The 26206-nt window shown below is 37.0% G+C and overlaps 1 long non-coding RNA gene across 1 annotated transcript; it reads right to left on the bottom strand.

The window, feature by feature from the left end:
* Positions 1 to 4349: 4349 nt before the first annotated feature.
* On the bottom strand, positions 4350 to 25932 carry LOC118762772. The gene is made up of 3 exons (XR_004998522.1): positions 25783 to 25932; positions 18055 to 18058; positions 4350 to 4362 (listed from the first exon to the last, which is right to left on the bottom strand). It is a non-coding gene; the product is annotated as an uncharacterized LOC118762772 (long non-coding RNA).
* Positions 25933 to 26206: the final 274 nt, after the last annotated feature.

Here is a 26206-nt window from a genome sequence, read left to right as displayed (position 1 = left end):
TTATTATTATTATTATTATTATAATTATTATTATTATTATTATTATCTTCCTCCTCCTCCTCCTCCTCCTCATCATCATCATCATCATCATCATTATTATTATTATTGTTGTTGTTGTTATTATTATTATTATTATTCTATGTTTGACTTTTGCTTTATATTTGTACAAGTTGGCTCCAAGTCTCACCCAGAGACCTCAAGAGACAACAGGGTTGGAAGTTCATGTTGTTGTTATGCCTAGTGTGCCATATATTTGGGGGGTGGGGATGTTGTACTAATGAATGTCTAAAAAAAAAAAAGTTTTTTTTTTTTTTTTTGAACCGAAAATTATGGTTGTTTTAAACCTTGAGGTTACATAGAGAGTATTTTGCGTAGGATATGAGCAGTTCCCATGAGCACTATCTTTTGAACTTCTGCCATTTTTGGGTTTCCTGGTATCTGAGTTAGGTAGCTATCAGCCCTTTTGCTATCATTCCCAGGGCACCTATGACAACAGGTATTGTTTTAGTCTTCAGCTTCCACATTTTGCTGATTTCTATTTCAAGATCTTTATATTTGCTCAGTTTTTGGTAGGTCCTGACAGATACGTTTATATCGATTGGGACAGTCATATCAATGAGGAGGCATGTTCTTTGTTTGAAGTCTTTCAATATGATGTCTGGCCTATTTGCATCTATCTTCCTGTCAGTTTGAATGGTGAAGTTCCAGAGGAGTGAGATGTGGTCATTTTCAAGCACTGGGGATGGTTTGTGTTCCCACCAGTTTTTTTTCATGGGGCAAATCCAGGTTTTTACAGATTACCCAGTGAATATATTGTGCAGCTCTATCGTGCCTGTTGAGATACTCTGTAGGCGCTAGAAGACTGCACTTGGAGACCACATGGTCAATGGTTTCATTTTGTTGCTTGCATACACGACACGTTGGACTGCTTCTGATCTTTAATATGTTGGCCTGGTAGTTTCTTGTTGGTAGGCATTGATCTTGAGCTGCTATGATAAACCCCTCTGTTTCAGATTTTAAGCCAGAGGCCATTAGCCATTGATGGGTCAGGGCTTTGTCGATATCTGCATTATTCGCTCTCTTGGGTATTTGCCATAGAGAGGTTTTTCTTGCCATTTATTATTCAGAATATCTAAGGCCGCAGTTTTGGCACGGGTTTTCATGCGCCTAGCTTTTTCTGTGCTTGTTTCTTGTATGTCTATCTCTAATTCCGAAATTGGTTGTATTCGGAATTCACTTAGATATTCCTTTGCCTGTTTTGTGACTGAGTATGATGCTTTCTTGTTTTCATGTTTTGAGACAAGTTTTAACATCCAGTCCTCAGAGTTTTTCAGGTAGGTGTCTAGGCCAATTGTAGCAATCTTCATTGTTATTGCCAGTTGCAAAAGACCACGGCCTCCCTCTTTTCTTGGCAGATAGAGTCGTTCTGTATCTGCCTTAGGGTGGTGCATTCTATGCATTGTCAACAGTTTCCTTATTTTTCTGTCGAGCTGACATATTTCAGTAATTGACCAGTTAACAATATTGAAACTGTAAGTCACGACTGGTATAGCTAATGCATTGATTGCTTCGATCCTGTTTCTTGCATTCAGCTCTGTCTTGAGTATTGCTCTCACTCTTCGATAGCATTCTCTCCTGATCCTTTCCTTCATCTCTGAATGCCTTATTCCGTTCCCCTCAATTACCCCTAGGTACTTGTAGCTCTCCGCTGGGTCTAGTTCTTTTATGACATTCTGTTGGTCAAGGTTAACGTTAGATGTTTCTGTCATTTTTCCTTTGATAAAAGTAGCCTTTATTATTATTATTATTATTATTATTATTATTATTATTATTATTATTATTATTATTATTATTATTATTATTATTATTTTTATTAGCTGTTGCAGCTGTTACTGTTGCCTTTGTTGTTATTTTCTCCGCCTGAAGGTGTTGTTGTTATCATTTTCCTGCCGAAGAAGCTGTTGTCGCTCTGGCGCTGCTGCTGCTGCTGCTACTACTACTACTACTACTACTACTACTACTACTACTACTACCACCACCACCACCACCACCACCACCAACACTACTACTACTACTACTACTACTACTACTACTACAACAACAACAACATCAATTTCACAATTTCCTTTAGAGCACAATGTTCTCAAGTATCACAGACAAACTTCCTCCTGTCTCTGTCTACTTATACTGATAAATACATATGAAAAAGAAGAAAAAACACTTCCTTTCTCTACTGTCTGTCTATGTCTGCAACTCTATATGCCTTTAAAACCTCCAAGGCCTAACGTATAGTCTCTATGATATTGGCCAGCCAAAACAGTTGCCGAATTCACCTGAATCCACATCATAACGACTTTAAAAAAATGAAGCGCATCAGTGTAGTTATAGGTATGAAAGGGCAAAGACAGGGCACAGCAGCCCGCAACTCAATGTTTCCGCCGTCTTGCTCGAATGTTTTGGGTCGTACCTCTAATTCATTAACACTGCAAGACTATGTTGTTGCTGACCAGATACCCTGCCACTCTTAATGTTCATTTTTGCCAGCCGAGTAGGCAGGAGCAATGTGAAATTTAAGTGGTGGGAATCGAACCCATAAAGTCACGATTGAGAGGCCAGTTACTTAACCGCTTGACAACGGGCCTTTTTAGTTATAGATATTTCTTATAAGAAAACAAGATGGGAGGATCGCGATTGAAATGTCTTTGATCATAGGTCTTCTCAGTGAGGGTTACGAAGACAAAACAGTGACAACAACAAAACTACACACACACACACACACACACACACACACACACACACACACACACACTTATGGGGCCATTTCATTATGTTGAACCGTTATTCCCTACACATTTTTCTCTGTGTGTTTTTTTTTCCTTCTCTCTCCATTTTTTTCCTCTCAACCTTTTTTTGTCGAAGAGCGTAGACTCGAAACGCCAAAGACTTTTCCATTCTTCTCGAGTGTCAAACTAATACCTGCTTGTTCTTCCCTCACCTGTCTTCATCTTTTGTGTTTTCTGAACTATATATATATTTATATATATACACACTCTCATCTTAGTTTTCTGTAAGCTTGCGGTGCGGCAAAAGTAATCGATAGAATAAATACCAGGTTTCAAAAAGTACTGGGATCGACTAAAGATTTCTTCAAGGCGGTACCCCACCATGACCATAGTTTAATGACTAAAACAAGTAAATGATATATCCATTTATATCAGTGATTGTTGGTCTATGCGTTTATCTGCATGCATTTAAATAAACAGATAGATAATAGCCAAGCAGCTGGGAGAAACAAACTACGATTAAGGTATCCATACTGGTGGCTGAATATTCAGTTGGTCAATCAACCGTGTTCCTACTAGTGAAGACTGGGTATTCCATTGGCACTTGACCGAATTGGTGTGGCACAATGTAACCAGGTTTAACTTTTGAATTACAGTTACAATCTGGAGAGAGAGAGAGAGAGAGAGAGAGAGAGAGAGAGAGAGAGAGAGAGAGAGAGAGAGAGAGAAAGGGTGTGTGTGTGAGAAAGAGAGAGAGAGAGAGAAAAGGGTGTGTGTGTGAGAAAGAGGAGAGAGAGAGAGAGAGAGAAAGAGAGAAAGACAAAGAAGTTAATTAAGTACAAGGGGTTCTAGTTGATTGCATCGTATTCAGTGCTCAACTGGCACTTATTTTATCGACGCCGTAAGGATAAAAAGTAAAGTTGACCTCAGCGGAATTTGAGCTTAGAAGGTAAAGCCGGAAGAAATGCCACTAAGAATTTCGTCCGACGGGCGAGCTTTCTGCCAGGTCTCCAAATTAGTGAAAATAATAGTCTTTTCTACTCTAGGTACAAGGTCCGAAATTTTGGGGGAGTGAACCAGTCGATTAGATCGACCCCAGTCCGTAACTGGTACTTAAGTTATGAACCCCGAAAGTTGAAAGGCAAAGTCGACCTCGGCGGAATTTGAACTCAGAACGTAAAGACAGACGAAATACCTATTTCTTTACGACCTACAAGGGGCTAAACACAGAGGACAAACAAGGACAGACAAACGGATTAAGTCGATTATATCGACCCCAGTGCGTAACTGGTACATATTTAACCGACCCCGAAAAGATGAAAGGCAAAGTCGACCTCGGCGGAATTTGAACTCAGATCGTAGCGGCAGACGAAATACCACTAGATATTTCGCCCGGCGTGCTAACGTTCCTGCCAGCTCGCCGCCTTAGCGAAGATAATAATAATAATGGTTGTGATGATGAGAATGATGTTAATGATGATAATAATGTTGATGATGAAGAATAAGCTTGCGTATCACACTATGATTTCAAGATACACAAGCATTCAACTATAAGTGCATTGCAGCTTATAACAGAAATCTTATAGCAGAAACAGCTGTAAGCCAATAAGGTTCCTGACTGGACCAAAAACGATATAAAGAAACCTGACAGAAAAACTAAGAAGTTGTTGACAATGTGTGGAGCCCACCATTCGGAAGTTGAAATCAACCGGCTGTACTTGATGAGGGTCCAGGATGGAAGAGGCTTGATACCAGTAGAAGGATGTGTACAGATGGAAAGAAAATGTCTAGCAGAGTATTTACAGAGCAGCGCAGAAAAACTAATGAAGACCATAAATAAAGAACAGGTGATCAAGCGCGTTAGGACAAGAATGAAATACAAAGAAATCACGTTAGACAGATTGAAGAGAAACCCCCACATGACCAATTTTGGAGAGCCACTGGAGACGTATATGAAACAAAATCCTGAGGTTGCGTAAAAAAGGGACAATTAACAAAAGAAACAGAGAGCCTGATTGTAGCAGCCCAAGATCAAGCGATAAAAACAAACAACTTAAAAAAATATATGTGGAGAGAACGTGTCAGAAAAATGTAGAGCCTGTGAAACTTGGAACGAGACAGTGGCACACATTGTTACAGAATGCCCCAAGCTGGCACAAGAAGAATATAAGAAATGGAAGCACAGACAGGTTGGAAAAGTTTTACACAAGGAAACTGTGACAGAAATGGGAATTTGAAGCTGGAAACACGTTACAATCACTGAGTCGAAAAAGTATGAGAATCGGAGAAATATAAGATTTTGTGGGACTTTCCTATTTAAACGGATAAGAAGTTATAAAATAATAGGCCGAACATAACAATTACAGATAAGGAAAAGCTAAGTTGCTTACTGATCAACTCCTCATCACCGTTTGAGTCCAGGATCGTGAAAAAAAGAAGAAAATAAATACAATCCCTTAAAATTTGAAATAGGAAGAATTTGGAGCATGAGGACAGTAAAGGTCATGCTTGTAATAACTGGTGCGATGGGAACAGTAAATAAAGATATAGACAAATGGGTGAGGGAGATTGGAATAGAATGCCCGATAGAGCTCCTACAGAAAGTTTGTCTCTTAGAAAGCAAGAATTCCATTGACATAAATCGTACCAAGAATAAGACCGAACCTGAGCCAAACCAAAATAATAATAATCTTTTCTACTCTAGGCACAAGGCCAGTGGATTAGATCGACCCCAGAACGCAACTGGTACTTAATTTACCGACCTCGAAAGGTTGAAAGGCAAGGTTGATTTCGGCGGGATTTGAACTCAGAACGTAAGGACAAACAAAATACCACAAAGTATTTCGCCCGGCGTGCTAATGACTATGAATATTCGGCTTATATATATATACATACATACATACATACATATATATATATATATATATATATATATATATATATATATATATATATATATATATATATATATATATCCTTAAATCCTTAAAAATGCATATATATATATATATATATATATATATATATATATATATATATATATATATATATATATAGGGATATCCTTGTTGCTTATTTTGATTTTATATATATATAATCAAAATAAGCAACAAGGATATCCATATATATATGTGTGTGTAGACATATTCACACGTACTTACGCACTACTATACAGACACTTAGCCCCATCTCTGTATGTACTCTCTCTCTCTCTCTCTCTCTGTCTCTCTCTCTCTCTGTCTCTCTCTCTCTCTGTCTCTCTCTCTGTCTCTCACACACAGAAATAGCGACAAGCTATTTTTAAATGAAAATGAAAATGTTTTATAAGACATACATTTATAATATACGGTGTAATACAGGAAAAAAAAAGAACAGGTCTTGCTATCTCAGGTTTTACTTGTAAATGCCTTATATCTATACACACATATGTATGTGTGTGTGTTTGTATGTGTGTGTGTGTGTAGCGACAAAGAGCAAAGAGTGAGAGGGGGAGAGGAAGAGAGGAGAGAGAGGGGCGTGAGGGGAGCGAGAGCAGAGAGAGGAAGAGCGAAAGGAGCATTCCTAAAGTCAAATATATTTGTATGTGTGTACATACAGACAGACGACTCGTGACGTATATGTCGACGGCACGAATTTTTTGTTTAGTATGTGTTCGTGATTATGTGTATTATGTGTGTGACTGTGTTTCTTTTTCTGGTGTATGTGTGGCATGTGTGTGCGTGTGTGTGTGAGTGCGTGTGCATGTGTGTAGATATGTTCCTATGACAGAGATAGTGCATTGCGTTACGTTATGGTTTCCGTAAGATTAAGAGAATCCTTGAGGCATCAATTTAGGGGTAGAAGCTGGCGGTGTATGAGATTGTAGTGAATCTTAACATATCAACTCATTCATATGTCACTACGACTCCTTTTAACTTCCTCCACCCAAGAATTAAGTGCATATGCACTGCGAAAGCAAGGAAGTTACTTAGGGACTCCATCTGCATGTGATACATTCGTTAAGTAAATGCTAATATACTTTACACTTAAAATGATAAAAAAATGTTCAACTAATTAAAATTATTTCTATAATGAGAAGAGAAAGTGAAACGATTTGCTTGGATCTCCGGTTCTATATCGGTCTTAGACTAATAAGCAAAGCGTATCTTTCTCCAGGTATTGCCTTATTTAGTTACAAATGTTCTATATATAGATGTATAGGATGTCGGTGTTACAACTAAAAGACCAAAACTATCCCCAGTTGCCACTGTAGTTATTAAGGTTTGATAAAATTTATTCATATTAATCTCAAAGTTAATGCTTTCATTTACACAGTGCATGCATAATTATCGGATTTGTCGCTTCTATGCTTTTCATCAATTTTCATTAACATTAATCTTTGAGCCTATATTTACCTCTATTCATTGCAATATTTTAAAATATTTGAAATTATTTTTTGTTCACTGTTTGTCAAGCTTACGATTCTGCTCCAGATAAACAACTATAAACTTACTTTGCTAAACACATAGAATTTGGTTCGTGCAGACAATTGGCATCTCTCACTTGCAAAGCATCTTCTTTATATTTGGAATTAAAATAAAGCAACAACAACTTACAAATAACATATGTCACAAAATAAATGCGTGAAAGAGAGGGTGTAGTTGCCAAAAGTTTGGTTCAAGTGAATACAAAAGACTTAGTCTTCAGTTATAAGACAGTGTTTATTATAATGCACAATAATGTATTTTATAAATAAGGGGTCTGTGAGTTCAACAAAATTTTAAATTGTTATTTTTGAGTTCTGTCGACAAGGTTCGAACTATTATCTTTCAGGCATACAAACAGAAGCACTGCTATTCGAGAAACGTCTAGAATCAAATAGAAAATTTCTACATGGTTGCTCCACCTTAAGAAACAACGTCCAGTATTTCTCAAACATTCTTAAAAAGGAAGAACACATTAGATAATGCATTTCTACAGGAATATCTTGAAAATAAAATGAGCTGGAACGTTCTATTTAAGGTTTGTCTGTTGAGAGATGACGTGGGAATAAATAACAACAAACGACATCTTTAAAAAAGATAGATCAGCAAACAAAAACTGAGAAAATACAGATATGAGTACATTGATATTGTACAGAGAACTTCAGCATTAGCTGCTCTCTATGCATCTAACTCCATACTGCACGAACAAAAATAAATCTCCTCCACAATTATCTTTCCACGCCAAGTGCGAACACCGTCGGTCACTTCAAACCAATCAGGCCTCTGATTCTGACACTGTCTCGGTCACTATATCCAATCAATGAACTTTTCAGGGTTAGCTTCTGTCCTCATCGAACTCCTCAATATCTCTTTCTTTCTATAGGGATATATTCCAATCTTTTGAAACTCGTTAGAATTTGTCCTATATCTAATGATAGCAAACTCTCCGACCTTTGGCAACAATCGACCTATCGCTCTCAAACGATATAGAGACAATCATTAACAACTACCCTCCCCGGCATCATAAATCTGTCCCCCACCTTAGTGATCACCAGTACAACCTTCTTAACTGGCAGAAACATTCTTCTATGATTGTTATTATTTAGCCCCAATTTAACCCTGATAAAGCAGACAGACCTATAATGAAAAGCCATTTCAGGCTTCACTATACCATTTTTTTTCTTGAATGCGTTCTTTTATAAGACGATAGTGTATGATTTAAGGGAGATTTGGCTATTATTTCTATTAAGTCGAGTGACTCTGATGAAGATACCCTCATGCTGGGTGTTAGTGTTTTTGCTGCAACTGCAGATTGCAATGGTGGTGTAGTTGTTGTTACTAGGTGTTGGCAGACGTGGTAGTGATGGTAGTGGTGTTGATTGTGGTAGTACTGTTAGAGTTGCTGTTGCTAACGTTGGCGGTTGATGATAGTGGTAGTAGTAGTAATATTTCGTACGTAATGGTGGTAGGTGGTGACACTCAGTAGCAAAAGAGGTGGTGCTGGTATAAATTTATTTTCAGAACGTTTATCCCCAAAATATCTCTCTGTTGGCAAGGTTCTGTATTCTATTTCCTTATATCTCGCCTTCTTCCCATCTTGGCTTCCTTCCCTGCCCTAACGACTTAATTTAACTACCTCACTAAGTATTAGTAGTTTTCTGAAATTGTCGGTGAAATTGCCTGTGAAATTGCCTGTGAAATTGCCTCGAAAAAACTTTCCAGTTCAATTACCTGTTGACAACTTAATAAAATTACTCATAAATTTTCAGTTAGGTTTTCGTGTGACATAGATAACAAAAAGAATTGCAAGTCAGATTTAAATGGAGCTTAGGAAGTTACTGGTATGTTGCAAGTGTTGCATGAATAATTTCATGTAAGCTTTCCGTTATTTCCGAGATAAATCTCTTGCAAAATATTTATCAAGTTGCTTGCGATATAGCTTCACACCTTAATTTTATAGTTAGTTGCCTTTGGATTGTTACAAGCATTGCCCAAGAAGTTAACGAACCACGTATAAGTCTATTGATTCAAGATAAACCTAGTTTAAGCACCACTACCACCAACATCTAGCACTACATCCGTTTATAAAGTTGCAAAAGTAGTGTAAGTTGCCAATATATAAAAGAAATAATTAGCCACAGTATTATCTGTAGAAAGGCCACCAAACATGTTTGTGAACAACGACAAAATATACAACGGCAACAGAAATAGCGTCAACAGCCTGGCAATGTTCCTACTCCCGAGCACCAGATGGAAGGAGTAAAGTTCTACGGATGAAACAAATCAAAGGAATATTTGAATAAGTTTTCTCCTTTGAAGTTTGAGCTAATATATACTTGAAGCATGAAAATATTGAAACCACTCCAAGCAAGACAATAATAACAAAGTGCACTGTGGAGAAAATGAAAGAAGCTTTGCGTTGTCACTCGACCAGCAAAAAATAAGCCCACTCTCTTAAAAAGATGGAACGCACTGGATAATGTTTGTTCTCGATACACTGTGCTCTTTAAAAAAATAGGATAATTATGATTAGAATGCTTTTGATCATAACTTCGACCATAACTGACTGCAGGGTAACAGCAGCAATAATCGCATCAGCAACTGGAGCAATGCATAGTTATATAGAAATTTTCGTGTCAGTGACAATTTATTACATGTTTTATAATACTTCTGGTTATTTCTACAGTATACTATTTATTTGAACAACAATACTCTGGAAGGTGTTTATGATGAGAACGTTAGCTTTTCATTGATTGATTATCTCTAAACGACACAATTACTTTTCCTGCAAGGAAACTGTTTAATTTACATGTACTTCCTTCTGTTAATCAACACTATCAAATTATATATGGTTGCATGATTATTTTTTAATTTAGGAATGTGCAGTATTTTCTATTGACAGTATTCTGCGTAATAAGTGTGTACTGCCTGCCTAAAATTGCTATTTTCTATATGTTGTGCATATTTTTAAATCTTGAGGTTTTGCTTATTTATTGTCGGCGTGTTTTTGATCATTCTCAAGGTAGCAATTATTATAGAGATTGTTTGTGTTTTCAGTTATGAAGTTCAGGTTAATTTTATACTCAGATATTTATAGGTGGAAGATTTCCCCATTTTATTTAGAGATAAAATATTATCTGCTTGGACTGACACTTCAATTAGAAGGTAAATCTTGATAACGATATCTACCTTTTTAATCTTGGGTTCCTCATCTATGTGGATTGAGTATAGCCGCTTTGTTATACTCTGTTATACATAATGCCTGAGTATAGTCGCTTTGTTATACTCAGACATTTTCTGGGGTGTGTTTATGCTACTTCTTTTCTGTCGATACTTCTTAAATGCTGGCATAACTTCCAATGTACGAATACCTCAGCTTTGTCGGACATGTAGATATATTCTTTGTTGGTTAAGACTGGATCGTTAGAGATAACGTTGTCAATTGTTTCTTCCTAGTCGCCGCATATTATACAGTTACCTAATGTGTTTAGCTTTATTGCATGCTTTTGATTATTTCTGGTGGTAAAACTTTGACTCTGTGATAAGCAAGTCCCCTTCAATGTCAGTCATAGAGTTCTGCGTTTCTCATCTTATTTGTATACTAGCAGTATAGCCCAGCGTTGCTCGGGTTTGTTTACTTTCGACCCTTTAGAATTGGAATTTTTGAAAAGTAAAAATTTTGCATTATGTAGCTTGTTATTCTCTTTAAGTGAACATTTTTCTGGTTTAAATACACCGAAAAATGGCGACACCGCTGTCAAAAATTCGTAAAAAATAGGGATTTTCATAGAAAAAAAAACCACCTTTTTGATGTAAATAAATTTTGGTCTTAACATGGTCCGATTTGAATTTTTTCTTCTATTGATTGAAGAGCAAGCCTTCTTCCATCATACTCTCAATTTTGGTCAACTTGCACCGCAGGATATCGGAGGAGATAGTGTTAGTTGAAGGCTACCAAACCTGCCACACACACACACACACACACACACACACCACACACACACACACACACACACACACAGACAACTTCAGCTTTATGTATATAGATTTGCACACCGTTCACCTTTTCCAGGTAATGGCCTTGTAGGAGCTTTTCTTGACATTGATCAACGAGGTACTCTGTACCCTCACTTTTAGATTTGCTTTTAAACTTTTCACAAATTCTGTTTTTGTCGCTCCTTTCCTATCATTTTTATTTGTTGGTTGGTTTCTTTGAAATCAGAAAACAGTTTTGTTTTCTCTCTTGATCATGTATTGTACATATTTGTATTTATTTTCTGATATTCAGAATTATATTATTTTAGTCCTAAGCAGATATCTTATAGTGGTTTCCTAGTTGCATACAGTCCCTATTTCTCTGCATTCGTGCTAAATATAATACTTTTGGATCAGATTTCGTATGTTGTATTCTAAACGTAGTTAATACTTTTCTTGATTTCTTTTTCTGACTAGTATTGTTGCTCAGTTAGCTCCCAATTGAGAATATTCAACAGCATTACTATTACAGTTAGAGTATTGATATCTATTAGCTTTTGAAGCCTCATGGTTTCGGGTTCAGTCCTTGTACAACACCTTGGGCAGGTGTATTCTATTATAGCCCCGGGCTGACGAATATCTTGTGAGTGAATTTGGTTGACAGAAGCTATGTGAAAGCCCGACGTTAAGCGTGTGTGTTTGTCTTTGTGACCGTTCTACTTTATAACCGGCGTTGGCTTCTTTACTTCTCCATAATTTTGCTGTTCGGCAAAAGAGATCGATGGAATAGGTACCAGACTCCAAAAACTAAGTAATAGTGTCCATTTTTTAAAACTAGAACCTTCAAGGTGGTGCCCCTGCATGACTACAATTCAATGAGTGAAAAGCGCAAAAAAAAAAAGAAAAGAAAAACAAGCTATGTTCCAAGTATTAATCTCAGGCTAAAATAATATTCATTTTTAATCTTTCATTTAGTTTTTTCGCGTTATACTTAGTCTAATTTATTGACTCTTAGTATTTGTAGGCCCGTGTTTGATTTAATTCTCTTATCCATGTTGTTTAGCTAGCATGGTATGAATGCCCATAATTTTCCTCTAAAAGGTTGCCTTGGCATATTTTTCTGATCCAAATCTGATATCAGTTCCTCGAGTAAATATCTGTCCTGCTTACTGAAGTAGGCAGTTGTTTCTCAGCTTCAGTGTACAACTTTAGGTCGTCCTTAAATAAAATATGGATAATTGTTCTTCAATAGCTTTAGCATCTGACCCAATTCCTATTTAACATATCTGTTAAATGTGTCAGGTGAAAAAAAGAGAAAAGAGACGATGAATATTGCACTGTTAATATAAATATTTTGCCGAGGTCAGTGTTAGCTTTCATTCTTTCGGGGTCGATAAAATAAGTACCAGTTCATCACCATGGTCAATATAATCAACTTAACCCCTCTCCTGAAGTTGTTAGCTTAGTGCCAAATTTTGAAAGCATCATTATCATTACTATTCTTGCTGTTGGTGTTATCATCACTGGTATCTGACCCGATCACCACAGGATTTTGTACTTGTAGTTTCGTACATCCTCAGTTGCTTTTCCCTAAAAGGGATCCATTTAGTTTATTTTCTTTGGCCAGTTTTGTTGAGAAACTGACAGATACTACTGAGATCTAGTATTTTATTTGATGGGCATGCTCGGGCTCGTACTCCTGCTAAAATCTGCTTTTGTTAAAATCTAATTTTTTAAAATAAAAAAAAAACTCCCCAAAACTTGGATTTCAAGACTGCAACCATAATGCTTCCTATCCTCGTTGATGAAAGAGAGAGAAAGAGAGAGAGAAAGAGAGAGAGAGAGAGAGAGAGAGAGAGAGAGAGAGAGAGAGAGAGAGAGAGAGGGAGAGAGAGAGGCGACTATGCACGCAACGACGATAGGAAAGCCGTTTGATAGCATTCGACTTGACAGTAAACAATGTTACAGCCGCCGGGCAGCGACAGTTTTTGGTGTCTATGTTTTTTCATGGGTATGAAAATAATTCCGGCGTCCGGCGGCGGCGGCAGCAGCAGCAGCAAGTATAATAACAACAATAACATCAGCAAAACGGCTAGGAGGACTTTATCTTTTATTCGTTCAATGAGACAATGGCAGAAATCGTTATAAATATTATGGAGTTTTGTACGCCGTGAATTGGCGGTGCTTACTGTCGATCACTCTAATACGATCATTCACTGTAAGCGATTAAATCATAGAGACCAGAAACCTGCAATTCCGGACTCCAGTACAAAATGAAAAATACCCGAAAGAAGTGTGGTCTGCTGCAGTTTACATGTCCAGAGGAAAACAACAGAAAATGATGGCCATCATATGTAGCTTCATATGAAATATTGAATAAGTGCGACTACTTCGTAGGCGTCGGAGTGACCGAACTCAGGATCATCAGCGTGTCGCCTTCACATAAAACAGATCAGAATTAAGGCAATGATGGTAGAATAAAGGAAAATAATTGAGTTCAAGTCACAACCTATCTGGCTGAACCGAATGGAAATATAACGGGTATTAAATACATTAGTTGCACCAAAACATCCTTCTGACATCCTCGATTATTTTTCTTTTGAAGAGTGTGAGCCGATGCAGGCGGTTGTCGAGGATTTAAAAGCGAGGTGTTACACATATAGTAAAACAAGCCATTACAGAACGTGCAGTTTCACCGTTGGGAGGGCGAAAGATGAGCACCACCAGCTGCTATATACATTTCTAGTACAGCAATCACGACATCAGTGGCAGTTATAACAGCAGCTGCAGTAACAAAAGCAGCAGCAACAACAGCAGCAACAGCAAGAAGAAGAAGAAGAAGAAGAAGAAGAAGAAGAAGAAGAAGAAGAAGAAGAAGAAGAAGAAGAAGAAGAAGAAGAAGAAGATGGTGATGATGAACAACATCAACAACAGCAGCAGGATTAAGCTGTTCTACGAGGGACAAATTGCTGAGGCAGGGTGGTCTGCCCTTCCAGCTTTATTTCTAAATGTCAGACATGTTCACTGCTGTCTTGGCAGCTTTTTACTTCAGCTAACAGCAGACTGGAAGCATTCCCAATTATCTTTGCAGTGTGTAATGATGTTGTTAAAGAAAGACCCGAACAAAGGGAACACAACAAGAAACTTCGGGTTCATAACTCTGCTAGACACAGATTTGAAAATTGTGGCATAGGTGGTTATAAAGTGGCTGGTGCTTGTCGCTGGTAGTGTAGACGGAGACATTAAACTTGGGCGATCCCCGATAGATCTATCCAAAACAATCTCCACCTCATGCAGTACATCATAGAGTGTGCCTGAAATAGAACCGGTTTCTGTGGGGACAACATTAAACCAATCTAAGGCTTACGATATTGGTAGCTATCCTAAAAGCAGCCGGTTTCGAGAGGCTAGATAATCACGCTCTACAATGGCATCTATGCAATACCCAAACTAAACAACCACCTCTCGGAACGGTTTCGTATTACACAATCAATCTCTCAAGGATACTTTCTCTTCTCTCTTCCGTATGTTTTAGTCTCGGAACCATTATTGCGGAGGTTGGAGATCTTGAGGCACATTGCGCTTGAAATCAGACACAGGGAGAGCTTTACCTAGGTTTCGTCACTGTATACGGTGACTACATACGGTTTTCTCATTGTTTTCTGCATCGGACACTTCGAAAATCGAATCGGCTGGCACCGTGCCATGAGAGAGCAGGAGGTACGCAGTATGCAAGTAGGTGGACTTGTAATTCGGCACCAGGAGGAGAAAATCAATGTCGCCCAGCGACAGTTTCTGTTATTGCACTGAGAGTCTGGTTAAGGAACTCAGTGTTTGGTTGGGATCGAGCCTGTTGGTGGAGAAAGAGCTGGAAAGTAGTCGTAAGCAGGGTGATTGGATTCACCAGAAATAGCTTGAGATGACGTTATCGCAGGAAAATGTTCTATGAAGTATGTCCTATGAAGAATCTAACCAGATTATAGCATGTATTTTTTTGACTTCTTCTATTGGTTGGGATTTCACTCTCGAGGTGCCATTGCTGATGAAGCGCACGTGTGCAGTGAGGTAGTGAAGATGACAAAGAACATGTGTGGTTGCTTTTCATGCGACACGTTTTATATCAATCGGTGGAGGGTGTGAGAAGCAATGGCATGAAAACAATATTGGTTTAATCAGTCTTTTCTTGAGAGCTTTCAGATTGGAAATAATGATAGCTCTTAAAAGCCCTTGGCCTGGAGATCTTACAAGTATTACCTGTTCGGGACAAGTTCCACAAGCATGGGAGCTCGAAAAAAACGAAACTTGCACGAGATGCTCGCATGCCAACGAAACCAACCTACAGGTATTCCTTCAGCTGAAGTATCTTTGCATGCAAGCTTATGGACAAGCGTTGAACATATACTGACAAGTTTAGATCGGACGCAGCTGTCAGTTGAGTTTATTAAGATCGCTTCACTGCCTTTCTTTTGTAAGGAAGAGCGGCTGGTTTTCATCTGCGTAGTGGTTAAGCTGAAGGATATTATGTGTGGAAAGCTGAAGTGTAACTTTTCCTCTCTGGCCAAACTCTTATTAATTTTATTTCAAGTTGGGGGTGGTGATCAAAGTGCTGCCTTCTTTTGTATGAGATTGACATGGCTGAATGGGCCCTTTTCTTATTAAGAAACTGAGAAAGGGGTACTTTTAATGATGCAATAGAATGATCTAAAACTTAGGTAGTTTCTTCGACGACTAGGGGTGGAATCCTAAAACAATTGGGGCTCTTTTTTCTTTACATTTCATTGTTATCTATGCCGTTCATGATCATAGAGATAATAGTGATGATGGATAAGGTGAAATTGACGATTATTTTGATGCTAGTGGTTTTCAGGGTATTCAGCTTGACGGTAATGACTTTATCACCATCGCCATCATCATCATCATCATCATCGTCGTCGTCGTCATCATCATCATCATCATCATCATCATCATCATCATCATCATCATCATCATCATCGTCGTCGTCATCGTCATCATCGTCGTCGTTGTCGTCGTCATCATCATCGTCGTTGTCGTCGTCGTCGCCACCACCACCACCGCCACCGCCCTCTCCTCCCCCCATAATTATCATCATCATCATCATCATCATCATGGAGACAAGAAGAACATTGATAATAAGCAGCTAGTGATGGTTTTGCTTTTGAAGCGGCGCTGCTGGTGGTAGCTTTGTAGTTATGGTGGTAATGCTAGTATTAGTAGTAGTAGTAGTAGTAGTAGTAGTGCGTCACTGTACATGGTATCAACGCTAGTTGTAATAGTGTTGAAAGTAGTATTAACAGCGTTAGAGGTAGTGTTACTCATGTTAGTGTTGTCGGTGGCGGTGATGTTGGTGGTGTAGACTTGATACTGGTGTTGATGCAGTTAGAGGTCGTGGGACTGCTGTCTACGATTGTAATGTTAGTGATAGTGGTGGTGATGTCGGCTCTTTTTAAATATTTAATCCCGTTATGCATGTTTCGAATTTATAAATGTGCAGCAGAAACCTTATTATCTTGACGTTTAATTTAGTTTGTCACGTGGGTTGATGATCAGAGTAATGATAAAGATGAAGGTGATGATGGAGTTTGTGGTGATGCTGGTATCGATGGCAGCGCTAAGAGTTGAATAGGGTAGATTTTACAGTCGTTGCTGACGTCTAAATCTTATGCTATCATACATGCAAATTGAAACGTCAACATGAATTAGATAGGATGAACCATATATATAACATAGTGTAGGAGGAAGTGACCTTTGGCCAATGCAATTACGCAAATTATAGTAGCTGTGGAAGGTTGGTCTGAACCAATCAGAAATTAAGGAATGGCTGTCATATTATTGATGACATTTAAGTCATCAAAAGAAAAGTTTTCTATTGATAGAAAAATAAAATGCAGTTACTGAAAATTGGAATGTTTGTGCGTTTAAACATTTGGGTTTCAAATCAACTTATCTCTCTATGTAAGATCATTATTCAAAAGCTCGTTTTCCTTTTAATGGGATGGTGAAATTATTGTGAAAAAATGAAAAGGGGAGATTGACCAGTACAGAATGACAATATAGTCTGTAATTGACTAGATGACCTATCGTATGAAAGTGTGGGAGAATTGTATAATTTGTTTTAAAGCATTAAAGAGATGAGAAAATCTCGCTACTCAATTTGGTGTTATAATAAGCAACCCTTTAATAAATCTCGAGTAATGATTTCTGATACATGATTTCTGTAAACTTAGTGGCTTCACTGAAGAAATCTTTGCATTATTTATGGCGACATTGCCCAGTGGAACCAAAATCTTCAAGCTGTTTTTACGAGTTGAGTAGCTGTTAGTTTTTACTAACGATATTCACTGACGATATTCACAGTAGCAAACTCTACTGTTATGTGTTATCTATTTACAGCTAACGATGACCTGCGTATTTATTCTCAATCCATTCTGGCAGATACGAACGCAAATATACTTGTCGCTGTTGTATTCGTCACAGGAAAATAATTTCTTTCTACAATGACAATGAGTTCGAGAAGTTGCTCTCCTATGACCAACACAGAAGCGTTTCGAATCTGCTGGAACATATCTCGTTTCATATCTCGCTGTACACTGTGCAAACAACGATTTTGTTTTATTTACAACTGGTTGAACCAGTTATTGAGAGGTAAGTGTACAGGCTACGGAAAAAGAGTATGAACTATCAACTCCTCTGGCGTCTTTACGACATAGCCATTTGAAGATCTCTTCAAATTTATAAATGAGCTTAAATAATTAACTGTAGTAGTCATGTTCTAATTTTTTATTATTCCGGTGTCAACAACAAAATAAAATGACATCCCTCGGGTAATTAATTGAGACCAGATTGATAACATCGTTACAGCAGGACTTTGCCCTTTAAGCTATGACATTAGCTAGTGACTTTTTAAATAGGTATGAAAATCTTAGTAATTTGCAGTGAGCAAAATAGGAAACCCTGATGCCCATGTATTTCCTTGGAACATTGACGGCATAAATGACATAAAGAAACTAGAAACCGTCAATCAAACTCGGATGACAGACATAACCACCTCAGGAGCTTACTATTTATTCTAAATGGATCACTATTTCAAACTATATCACACAGTATTAAAAAAAAATATTAAAAAATGTTATTATTTTTGTTATAGTTATTTTTGCTGTTATAGTTCTTATTGTTCTTTTTCGTGCTGCTGTTATCGATTGATTTTGTAATGTTATTTTTTTCCCTCTCTATTGTTTTTTCTCCTCCAGCTGATCTGATACAATTCCAATATCTAATTTCAACAGCTACATTCTTGTACAAGTCTCTATCTTTTATATTGGTGCTTTCCTGGGATGTATTTTGATGACTAATTCTGATGAAATGCCACAATGTTCGCGAGAATGGATCAAAATAGCAGAGAACAATAAAAGAAAAACACATAAAAGAAATAAATAACAAAAATGCATGTACATAAACAATATTTTTACATCTGTTTTACCACGTTTCTTTAAAGAATATTATTCGAAGCTTCTAGCAGTAGTCTTATGAAGTTTGTCTCATTGTTAAATATTGTGGCACATGTGTCAATAACACATGTTCACTCATTTGCTTTGTAGAAATTGATGGTCACAATCAATAATCTGGATTATTTACCTCGGGGCAGTGTGGTAAGATGAGGTTCTAGTGATTCAACGAAGCGAAATAATGAACGGGACTGAGCATGATGATGTTGATGATGATGATGTAGAAGAAGATAATGGTGACAACAACAACGATGACAACGATGACGACGACGACGACGATGATGGTGATGATCATGATCACCATTATCTTTGTCATCATCGTCATCATCATCGTTTTGTAATCATCATCGTGATCTTTATCGTCATAAACATAATCTTCTTTAATATCATGTTATCATCGCCATCAAGATGTGAAAAAGATTAAAGTAGCAGCAACGACAATGGAAGAGACAAAAGAAAGAGGAGTAGGAGAAGAAGAAAAGGAGGAGGACGACGAGAAGGAAAATAGAAAAGTAGGAGAAGAAAAGGAAGAGGATGAGGGGGAGGAGGAACAGAGGAAGAAGAAATAGAACTAGAAGATGATGATGATGATGATAATAATAAAGAACTCGTGTGTATGTACATTGAAACACATCTGATTATATATATATATATATATATATATATATATATATATATATATATATATATATATATATATATATATATATATATGTGTGTGTGTGTGTGTGTGTGTGTGTGTGTATGTATGCATGAATATGTATACAACTAGATATACAGGTAAAAGAATAATTATGGTTGTGTGTTAGTGAGGCGTGTGAGTATATCTGCGTATACATACATACATACATACATACATACATACATAATTGAATAAGTTGGAGTCAACAAGAAGAAGTACAGAGAAGCATTTATTTGTAATCACTACAATTGTTTCCACGTAATGTAGTTCTCCCGGTTTGCAGGAATTTGGTTATGTAACAGTTTCCCTGCATTATGAGATCCTGTTGTGTTTCATTAGGTGATAAATAAATATCGTTTCTGTGTTTCGTAAACTCAAATTTTTGGCTTCGTTCGCATCTTTTCTGTCTGTTTTGACTATGCAAGGTAATAGTAACCTCTCAGTATATCCAAATGTGTGTTGTGGCTGAAAGTCTGTTGATGATTCTGCTTTAAATGTGTAAATGGAGTGGGACAGTGGCTATGGTATGGATGATAAGTATTGCGGTTCATATTAAGAGGCGTGCTAATCTATTTCTTTGTACTGCCAGTTCATTCTTCATAGTTGGTTACAACTGTAACTGCCATTGGCTGACCTTCAAGAATTTACCGATCATTCAGTTACATGAGCATATAGATCGTTCTATATAGATCTACATATATACACACCCATATGTACAAAAACATGCCCTCATCTATACATACACTCATTTGAATTTACGGTCATACTACTTTACATACATACGCTCATGTACGCTTACATATACAAATTCATATATACATACACATAGCTACACACACACACACACACACACACACACACACACACACACACACACACACAAACACACACACACACACACATATCTATTATATAAAATCCGTTCTGTCTGTCTCTCTGTGTGTCTTCTAGGATCTCGGGCATCCTCCATCCGATTGCGCTCAAATTTGATATGTAGATACCAACGGTATCCGGGCGTGTATAAGTCTTGGAAAAATTACAAAAATCGATTCCAGGTGAGAATGCGATCGATAAAGCCAAAGGAATGTGTATTTGTACGCGCAAGTACATCAGCTTTTGCGATCGATACTTCGCGTACGCGAGAAAAATGCACGTGCAGTTTGCGCAAAAAAAGCCGGCCTGTTTGGTGTCTCAAATTTAGGTTAAATCACTGTTTCTCAAAGGGGAGGCCTATGGGACGGTTGGACAAATTGTTGTGAGAAAATTTGGTTTAAATGTTTGACAACTCAGCACCGTCCATTGGACGGGTGGGGGGTGTTTCGCTCATGTATATATATGTTCCTTTCCTGTGCATCCAATAAGATTATAGTTGTTCCACGTCCTCGCGTTGTTATGTTTTCTCTTTGTTTATGTTTGGATTAACTACATATATATATATATATATATATATATATATATATATATATATATACAGATACACTCACGCACACGCGTACGTACACACACGCGTACGTACACACACACAAATATATGTACATATATACATATGTACGCATACACATACATACATGTATACATATATATATACATACACACATTCATATATATACATACATGCACACGCCCACCAATACCCCACCACACACATATACGTGAGTCGTTTAAGAGTCCATAAGTCAGGGAAAAGATGCACTCGTATATCTGTCAATTGAGTGGGTGTATTATCCAAAATATACAGTATTATATATCCGTTACAGCTGATCTTACCAATCGGTTTTGCGCAAGGAATACGATGGAGTGTTAGGTAATAATCCGATTATATAACCGATTGGTAAGGTCGCCCGTGATGGATATATAATACTGTATATTTCGTATAATATACACACACACATATTTATACAACCACATACTACACGTAATACATACATATCCAAATACTCAGACATATACATATATGTATATATTTACATACACATATATACACACACATAGACGTATATGCATCCGTACGTACGCTTACCCATACACACATCTATACACACACACACACACACACACACACACACACACACACATATATATATATATATATACATACATATGCATATATGGGTGCAGGACGTCACCAACAGTAAACAACATGAGTTCAATACGCAAACAAAGAGAAAAACAAATGGAAACCAGGACAAGTAACACAAAGAACGACTTTTCATCAGTTGTCGGCTGTCTATCTACTCCTCATTTCGAGCATTAAACCACAATATGAGTCTTCGAAGACAGTTGCTCCCATAAGTACCAAAATATTTTGGATTTATGGAGGGTCAAAGTTGGGGCAAAAACAGGACAGTGGAGACATACAAGGAAACCATACGAAAACAAACATGGAGTGTCGTTAGACCAGAACGAGGGTAAAATAGCGAACGCTGGAGAAATAATTTCTTTGAAATAAAAGGGAAGATAGAAGAGAGAGATACAACATCTCCAGTCCTTAGGACAGTTCTGAAGGAAAAGAAAGGTGATCATGTGAGGAAAAAAAGATGGACGATGGTTACGTGTGAGCAACGAGGGAGAGAAAAAGGGAAAAAGGGGGAGGGGAAGATAAATAGAAAACGCTAAAGGGGAGGAAAAAGAGAATTAGAGAAAAGGATGGGTGAGAAAACAGTATAGAGTAGAGTCGCATCAAAAAGATTAAGATAAACTTAATGGATGCGTGCCGTTCAATCAAATAATAATATAAATAATATATATATATATATATATATATATATATAAAAGTGTGTGTGTGTATGTGTGTGTTGTTATAAACTGATGTTTGTATTATTATACGCTGTTGAAATAGCCTTAAAGTAAATCTGGAGGCTATAATATACAAATGTGTATGCAAATGTGGAACATCACAAGTTGTGATATTTTATCTCAGAGAAAATTTCTCAAAGACACGAAGCTTTGCTCTGAACATCATTGGATCGCCAGATATGGTGTTTCGACCTGATTTGGCCTCCTCTGTAACGAATAGCTCGGACGTTCTGTGCCAACCCCAAAGCGTTTGTTCCGATATAGAAATCAATAAACAAATTATCCACTGATTAAAACGAAAACTAGCCAGGCTGAAATCAAATTAATATCCACACTTGAAACTGTCTCAGATTAAAATACTGGTGTGTATAATATTCGTTTCTGCTCTAGGTACAAAGCCCAAACTTTTTGGGGAGGGGGCCAGTCGACCAGTCGATTAGATCGACCCCAGTACGCAAATGGTGTATTATAGAATATGTCAGCACCAGCTGTGGAATTTAACTTTGTTTAATAACACAAAGCTTCAAAAAGCCGGTGGATCACCAGATACAATGTGTGTGTACATACGTCTATGTATGTGTGTGAGTCTGAGCGTGCGTGTATATGTGTGTGTGTGCGTGTGTGTGTGTGTGTGTGTACATCTCTGGGCGTGTGTGTATGTGCATCTCTGTGCGTGTTTGTGTTTTTGAGCGCTTGACTGCTAGCACTTCAGTATAGACAAACGAAAAAACTAAGTAGTCCATACCGATAACATTTTATAATGATTAGCTAAAATTTCAACCTTCATAACTTTGAGTTTCATGTCTGCGACTGTCAAAGAAAATCTAAACAATGAGAATGGAAACGTTTCTATTTTCGGTTTCTTTTACAGAATATTCCCTTTAATGGTTTACCGTATTATTGTGCATATCTTATATTACAAGTGGAGACGTGAAACACGAATTTACGAAATTTGAACCTTTACTTTAATACATACACACATTCACCCACGCACATATGTGCATATACGTATGTATGTAAGCATGCATGTAAGTATGTATGTTTGTGCGCGCGTGTATAAGGGGACAGACAAGCAGAGTCAGGACACAGGAAGACAATCATTGGCATTTAGTAACTTACACAATAAAGACCGATATATTCGTATTGAGTCCAAAGAATTTCTCTGGTTGACCTTTATTGTTCCCAGCTGCTGAGATGCGTCAGTAAACACAATTGTATATATAAAACAAAGGGACATCAAAATGGAAACAAGTATTCAAGCATTTCTTTCATTTGTCTCAAGAGCAACACAAGCATAGACGGTTTGTGGGGGATGTATACGCACACACATGGGTATATATATATATATATATGTGTATGTATATGTATATACATATGTATATATATATATATGCCTCAATATAATACGCATACTAAAAGTTACAAAATGCCAATCGTAGAGAATCAAAAGTCACACAGTTACACACACACACACACGCGCACACACACACACACACACACACACACCACACACACACACACACACACTCACACACACTCTTTCTCTCTCTCTCTCCTTTCCCTTTTTCCTTTTTGTCCGGTATCTTTCTCTCTCTCTCAATATTTCATGTACAATTTTGGCAGTTAGTGAATCGCAAAATTGTTTATAAGAAAAACAATAAGATTTGAAACTTCAGCGCTACGCTTGTAGATACTCCCTATGCTGCAGATGCGTGTGATGTTTATGTTCCATGTCAACAGCCTTTTGTGTAGAGGCTATAATCCCAACTGGCAAACTCCCATTAATTCAGCTTTTCAGAAGGCTGATGCTATTTGTACATTCCAAACCATTTGGCATCGATTTGTGAAAGAAATGTAAGTAGAAAAATATTGATTTTCCTTAAGATGTAAACTGACTGTGAACAGATTTCATTTGTTTTCTCAAGTGCATTGAGGAAAACTCGTTACGACATATAAAGCTGATGTGCAAAGAACGCCCGCGCATAGGTTAAATGTTGCACAGCTAAGCCTGTCGCCAAAGAGAGACATATACGTAATGTCACTTAATATATCAAAAGAGGATTATTGTTTTCTGAACAAAAATAAACGAAAACAAAACAAAAATAATCAAATGTTTAAAAACCGATTTAAATGAAACAAACTATTGTCTTGTGAAGCAGACGAGACTAATCTTTCGCAACGCAAACAATATGAAATATTGTTGTTCAGAATGATATAACAATTTATAATTATCATAAAATCGAAACTTAATTTTGTTAATCTTCATGAAATTCCGGATAGTAGCGAAAAAAATAAATTCCAATTTCAATTTCATACATATTTTAAATTCTCCGCGTATTTGTCACTTTTATTATGTTTAGTTTTTCAATATTTTTCAGAATTGATTGTAGCTTTCAGCTTTATCCTGGTCGTCATTTCATATGAAATACTGTTGAACACGATTGTATTTATTATCAGCTTTAAATAGACGCCTACATTATCTGTCTTAGATTGACAGGTTTGTTTATTTCAAAAGGAATCTTTAAAACATTTAAAATTCCCAAATAAATTGTAAAATAAAATTATATTGCCTACAGGGAAAGAACAACAAAATATGTCTACGATTGGAGGAACTGCCTATTAGTAGTAATTTTGAATGACAGCTTACAGTTGAGGAGTTGGAGCTGTTGCCAACTTGATTTTAAGTCTATTCTTGAAATTATAAAAAACAACAACAAAAAATAGAAAGTAAATAATAAACAAGATAAAACTAAAACAAAAATAATTCAGCAACCGACCAGCTATGGGGAAACAAACAATAATTACGTAAAATTTGTTTCTTTGGCGTAGAGAAGCTTAGGAAATGGTTGAAGTTATGTAGTACTTAAAAACTTAGGAGACAGAAAGAAAAGGAAATAACTAATTTATTGAATACCAGAAGAGACGAGCAAATAACTGCCACAGCTTCATAAAACACTATACTTATATTGTGTTTGAGCTATGAACAGCTTTTCCATGCCATAATTAAACTTACTGGCCACTAAGAAACGCACAAAAGATGTCAGTCATTAGGGAATTGTAATTGCATACTAGGATATGAGGTAGTCGGATAAAGGCACCAAGACAAGATAACTGCTGATGAATGTAATATAGTCCTTATTATTTTAAGAAGAGGTCAAAATATATATCATAGTCTAGAGCGGTGGTTCCCAAACCTTGGAGATCAATATAAGATTTTGATGTTAAACTTTATGTGTAATACATTGCTTATATTCTACAAAAAATTTTAAAAATAATATATAATTATTAAAATTCAGTAGGATTTTCTTTTATATACATTGAATGGCTATGGAAGTCCAGTAGAGTAAAATAGGAACCAAGGGGGTCTCCAGGCGAAAAATGGGTGAGAACCACTGGCCTAGAGCCAAAGTAGGCATTACTAAACATTTCATTTCTCATTTTACAAATTACTTGGTGTTGTAAATATGTAATTGTTTCCAGCCGAGGCCCAAAGTCTGAAATCTTGCGTTAGTTAATTAGTATTTTTAAATCTCACAACGAGAGATATTCAGGAACAGTACTTTGGAGTAAAAATTGTTTGCCAACAAAACATGGCAGTCCCGGTTTAGGACGAATGTTGCTGCAAGTTAGCCCCAGGAGACATCGTCTCCAGCTGGCTATACGACACTATCTGTGTCCTTATATTTTCGAACAAAGGAATCTAGCACCCCCACTCAGCTCAAAACAATATCTGTATATCGCGATTTCCGGGTTATTTCCCTTCATCAATTGTTCGGCTAGAGGTTAACTCTTTACCACGATAAAAATATAATACATAGAGGGGACAACACAAGACATGTGGGGACATATAACAATTAAAATGAAATTATGAAAATATGAATGATACATGATAATAATTTATGAAGAATGTGCCACTTGCCTCACCTCAGCAGCATCATTATAGTCCTTTCATATCCAATTAAAGTTATTGCCGTATAGGCCCAG

This window comes from Octopus sinensis, linkage group LG3, assembly GCF_006345805.1.
Source record: "Octopus sinensis linkage group LG3, ASM634580v1, whole genome shotgun sequence".
NCBI lineage: Eukaryota > Metazoa > Mollusca > Cephalopoda > Octopoda > Octopodidae > Octopus > Octopus sinensis.
The sequence above is the reverse complement of the archived record's forward strand: the minus strand, read 5'-3'. Positions and strand labels throughout refer to the sequence as shown.